This window comes from Lithobates pipiens, unplaced genomic scaffold, assembly GCF_037356315.1.
Source record: "Lithobates pipiens isolate NorthernLeopardFrog02 unplaced genomic scaffold, aLitPip1_a1.2 Scaffold_1, whole genome shotgun sequence".
NCBI lineage: Eukaryota > Metazoa > Chordata > Amphibia > Anura > Ranidae > Lithobates > Lithobates pipiens.
In genome coordinates, this window is record NW_027507685.1 from 243,837,098 (window position 1) to 243,843,097 (window position 6,000).

The 6,000-nt window shown below is 42.4% G+C and overlaps 1 protein-coding gene across 1 annotated transcript in view; it reads left to right on the forward strand.

The window, feature by feature from the left end:
• The window catches only part of BCORL1 (BCL6 corepressor like 1), a 145,756-nt gene that overhangs the window by 90,831 nt on the left and 48,925 nt on the right, over positions 1-6,000 (forward strand).

Sequence of the window (6,000 nt, forward strand, 5' to 3'; positions counted from 1 at the left end):
CTTGAGCAAATCCTGCCTCTCCGTTAAGTTCCCATTGAAACCAATGTCCTTTTTAGATATTTGTAAAGGGGGTAATTCTTCCCAATGACCACAAGTGTAAGGGGCATTCTTCCCAATGACCATCACTAATGTATCATAAATTGTAGATATAGCATTAAAGTGGTTGTAAACCCTTACAAACCACTTTGACGTACAGGTAAGCCTAAATTAAGGCTTACCTGTAGGTCCAAGAAATATCTCCTAAACCTATACTGTTTAGGAGATATTTACCTGAAGACAGCCACCGCTGTCTACGGTGCATGCGCACTGGGTAAGCCGCAGATCGTGGCGATATGCCGCGAGTGTCGGCTCCCGTGCGCATGCGCGGGAGTGACGTCATCGCTGCTCCGGCGAATCACAGCGCCGGAGCAGCGAGACCCAAGAAGATGGACACTCGGAACTACAGGGGACAGCGGTGACTTTGCTGGCTCCTGTGTCAGGTAAGTGACACATAATGGGCTACTATGCGATGCATAGTAGTCCATTATGCTTTACCTTTGCAGGGAATGAAAGAGGAAGTAAACCCATCAGGGTTTACTTCCTCTTTAATAGGGGTTCCCTGAGACGGAAACATATTTCAAGGGTTTTTCTGTGTTGAAAAGGTTAAAGGCTGGTCCAGACATTGCGGTGAATCTGTTGGATCCTGAACCTTTAGAAATCATCATTGGAACGGATTCATTGCTTGGAGTATATGGGTCTAGTCCTGGACACAACTCATGCTAGAGTAGAGAAGACTCCCATGATAGCAGATTAAAGCTTTGTCTAGGAGTTGTAGGATTTTCGACTTTTGCACGAGAGTCCTTGGTCTGATGGTAGCCTGCAAGGCAGTTCCATTTGCCCAGGTTTATTTCAGACCTATGCAAGGCAACATTCTTTCATGGTGACAAGTCAGTTCAGTCTCTTGGCACTGAGGACCAAGTTGTCCTTGGCTCAGGAATCCGGCTCTGGAATTGTGCAGTCTTCTCATTCTTTTGGCAGATCTTAATGACCGATGCCGATGGGGTGAAGACCTGGACACCTATAGAGGACTTGTCGGGGGAGCCTTCTCTCTTTAATATCCACTTGACCTATGGAAGATTTACCCTCTATGACTAGGCCGTTTTTTTGTGATACTGCACTGCGTTTTAACTAACAATAATTTTTTCCGCAAATAGAGCTTTCTTTTGGTGGTATTTTGATCATCACTGTGTTTTTGTTTGTTTGTTTTTTTTTTTTGTTTGTTTTTTTTTGCACTATAAACAAAAAAAAATACCGTCAATTTTGGAAAAAACTATGTTTTTTATTTTCTGCTATAAAACACACCCAATAAAAAAAATCTAATTTCTTCATAAATTCAGGCCAGTATGTATTCTGAAATGGTAAACAAGCGATATTGCGCTAAGTGCATATAAAGTAAATACAATTATGTAAATGACACGGATGATCCATGACTGACAGCAGCTCTCACAAAAATCAAAACATGTAGCGCTGTCAAACTATGTCTTTTAATGATTAAAGTGCAAAATAAAATCTAATCTAATGCAATATAGATGAAAAAAAGAAAAAAAGAAAAACATTAACAGTCCCAAGTGTCCCAATTCCACATCCATAAGGCAGACGTTCCATTGGACGAAACATACATCAGGCTAGGTACAGATCAGCAGTGACGTCCGAAAACTCATGGAGGTTGCTGGACAAACGCGTTTCCATTTTGAGTCTAATTTTATTGTTTTTGTTGCAAGTACAACTTAAAAAAAAAACTCCTGTGTGCTTTTAAAGAATGTTGTGCAATGAGTTTATCTTCCTCTTTCATATGATGAATGGGTGACCGGACTCTGAAGTTTCCTTGACTGATAACTGTGGGGTATACATCTGTGGAATCCAATTGAGCAGGCTGGGTAGTGGATGCGGTTGAACCCATAATGAGGGGTGAAAGCTCATTAATGCGCATATAGACCCCTGGAGGGTCTAAAAATCTGGTAAGCGGATTTACTTGCCCTATTTATCCTGTGGGGAATTGGGACACTTGGACTATTAACTATTTATTTATTTTATTTCAATAGTCCAAGTTGGAAGATAAACTCCTTGCGCAACACTCTTTAAAAGCACACGGGAGTTTACTAAAAGTTGTACTTGCAACAAAAACGATAAAATTAGGCTAAAAAAAAAAAAAAAAATGTGTTTATCTAGCACCCTCCACCAGTGTTCGGATGTCATTGCTGCTCCGTGCCTAGCCTGACATACGTTTCGTCCAGTGGGACGACTTCTGCCTTATGGATGTGGAATTGGGACACTTGGCATGTTAACAATTTTTTTTTTTCTTTCTTTTTTTTTTTTTTTTTTTTTTTCTTTTTTCTTTTTTAAATTTTTCATGTTTTCATCTTTATTGCATTATATTAGATTTTTTTATTTATTTTAATTTTTTTTGCACTTTAATCATTAAGGGCATGGTTTGACAGCTCTACACGTTTTGATTTCAATATGTATTCTGCTACATATTTTTGGTAAAAAAAAATCCCAATAAGTGTATGATTGGTTAAGCAAAAGTTATAGCGTCTACAAACACTATGGTGTGTGTGTGTGTGTGTGTGTGTGTAAAATAATTTTTATATATATAATCTCTATATCATCATCAGGGGGCGATCAAAGCGTTACATGTGTGCCTAGCCAGTGTTTGTGTACTGTGTGGTGCTTTTTACTAAGGCAAGTGATGGCTTTTCTTTCTCTGCTTTGCAGGAACACCAAATCCAATCGCTTCCCCCTGTCAGGACGAAGCTCTGCCTTGTTTACATAAGCAGAGCTCCGTCCAGCCTCTGTTCCCAACGATCGGTGGACCTCCATTGGCTGTCCCCCCGCTGATCGCCTTCTGCTGTGTGAAAACGCAGCAGAAGCGATGCACGCTCCCCCTACCAGGAAGTGCAGAATCCATTCTATATATGTGATTCTGCACTGAACGGCCGCCCTGTAGCAGTATATCTGCTATGGGGCGGTCGGGAAGTGGATATTCTGAAGCTTCTGGTGATCTGTTTGTCTCTGGTTTGCTGGACCATCCTGCTTTTTGAAGGTCATTCTATCCAGGATTCAGTCAGATGATGCCATGGAGGTGGCGTATATTCATTATCAACAAGAAACCATGAGTCTCTCCATGGCAAGAGTTGTAGCTCAAATCCTGTCCTGGGCAGAACTTCACACTCCAGCTGTGTATTGAAGTTTTGAAAGGATGGGAGAGCCACACCAGCCTGTACAGACCTTTTTCAAAGATCTCTATTTCTCTATTTGTAACCCCGAGGCTTTTTAAATCCACGTGCCTACATCACCTGGTTTTTAGCCCTGATGAAGGGGGGAGTGCTGAGCCCCCGAAACGTGTTTGGCTGCTGCAAAATGAAAATCTTTTTTTTAAAAGCTCTGTACAAGCTGGTGTGCAATCCCATCCGTTCAAAACTTCAATAAACACCTCTGGAAGTCCAGCAAGACCCCACAGCTTGTGGGCAACCTTGAGAACTGTAAGCCATCCATTGCTTAATAACGCATCTGCATAGGGTTCAGCGCTCCTACATCGCAAAGACTGTCAACTGTGTATGCCACAGGATTGGCAGGCAGGCTTCCTCATCTGGCAATGTGTGGACCTGGGGGAGTGGTGCCCCGCACCAGAACCTGAGTAACCCCTCCAGGTCAAATGTGGACTCCGTGGCCTACAGGTTCAACAATAAAGTGGACAGGTTTGTCTCCAGGTACTGAGATCCTGTAGTGGAAGCATGAGAAGCTCTGTGGGATCAGTATACTCTGTTCTGTGCCTTTCCTCCCTGAAAGTTCTTCCTTTTTTTGTGCTTTGCATTTCGGTGGTCCTCATTTTTCATGGGTGATCCAGGCAGATGGGGGTACGCTGATCTGATAAGACTCCTGGTGGATGCTTGGTGGGCTCTACCAGATTGTCTGTCTGAATCTTCTGCCTCAAGGACTAATCTACCATCTCACTTTATGGTCACTGGCTTTAATGGCGTCTGTTGGAACGCAGGTTATGAGAAACCGGGGAACCTCCAAATCGCCGATTCCTACCGTGTTTAAAAAGTAGGAAGTCCACTTTCCGCAAGTTCTCTCGTTGGACGTGAAAAGCATTCTTCATATGGTGTGGATTCCACCCTAAGAGGAGTTTCTCCTGTGTCACAAATTCTCTCCTTCCTGCAGCTGAGTCTAGACGGGAATTTAGCTCTTAAGGTCGGGTTTCTGCTCCATCTTGTTTCAGAGAGCGGTCCTCATCCTTCCGCTTCGGTTGTTGGTCCTTCAGGCAGATCCTGGGCTGCAGGCCTTCCCCAGTCTTCCGAATGAGGCCTGTAGCGGTGTCCTGTCGCTAAATTTGACTGCTTTTGGACATTTCGACTGAATCTGAATTTCTGTGTCCCTCAATGAATAAGAAAATGAGCTTTTTCCACCCATCCATATCTTGTGTTGTGCTTTTTATTAGTTTTTATTTATTTTATTTTCAATAACCTTTGTATTGCTTTACCATAAAACCAAGCTGGGTAGAGGAGGGATTGTACTGTGTCCAATGCTAGTGTCCAATCTTCATGTAGGTGGCAGTATAACCTGTCTGTATTTAAATTCCTGTGTCCCTTAATACTCCAAGAAATAGATTTTATGGTAAGTAAAAATAAAAAAATGTGGCCTTTTATGCATTACATACATAGCTGAAATGCACATTTACCCATGTTTTATCCCTGCAGCAAAAGAGAAAGGCCTGCTTATGTTCCAGTAATGGGCTGTGAGCCAACAACAGGAAATTGGGTACAATTACATTTTTGGACTTCAATCCCGAGAATTGGTGTCAGCCCTGCCCAATTGTCTTTTGCTGAACTATAGAGCATCTCTACAACAATTAAAGGAAGTGTTTTGTATACTGTGATAAGAACCGGGAAGGCTGATTAGTAGGGATGCGCAGATATATCAGCCACCAAAAATTATCGGCCTCAAAATAGTTATTGGAGTTTTGCCACTAGAAAAAAAAAAAGGTGCAGATGATGGCATGCTGCGTCCCATTGACTTCAACGCAAAATCACGTCTGGTTGACTTCAATGCAAAATCGCGTCCTGTTGACTTCAGTGCAAAATCACGTCCGGTTGACTTCAATGCAAAATCGCGTCTTGTTGTCTTCAGTGCAAAATCACGTCCGGTTGACTTCGGTGCAAAAACGCCCCCTTTTGACTTCAGTGCAGCATCACGCCCCTATTGACGTCAATGCAAAAACGCCAGCCGCATTAAAAAATTTTTTTTTTTTAATGTCCATTTCGGTTTTCGTCCAAGTGCATCCTGAATTTTCGTTTTCGGCACTGAAATTTTCATTTTGGTGCACCACTACTGATTCGATTCCTTGAGATATAAAAGTGCAGTGTTCATAGGCTTTGATATCCTGGCGGGATCAACTTTTTATATTTTTCATGCACTTAACAAACAGAACTCAACTTTAAATTTGTATATTTATCAGACTAAAAGGAAGAATTTAAGACAATTTTTTTGTTTGCATACACTTGAAAACACGTCATGCATATGGTCAAAAGTTTTTGGACACCTTCTCCAAATGATTGAGTCCACGCATATCGAGTGAAGATCGCTGTTAATACTACAGCACACAAATGCATTCTAGACAATTGTGCACTTCCACCCTTCTCTCAACTGTTTTGGTGAAGACCCTTTTCTGTTCCAGCATGACTGTGCCCTCGTGTACCAAGCCAGCTCCATAAAGACATGGGTTGATGAGTTTGGTGAGGAGGAACTCAAGTGGCCTTCACAGATGCCGGACCTGAGCCCTACCGAAGACCTTTGGGATGAATTGGAAAGCCGATTGTGAGCCAGATCTTCTTCTCATCCAACGTCGGCACCTAACCTCGCAAATACTCTTTTGGCTGAATAGGCATACATTGCCATAAGCACGTTTTCGGAAGCCTTCACAGAAGAGTGGAGGCCGTTTTTTGGCTGAAGAGGACAGAC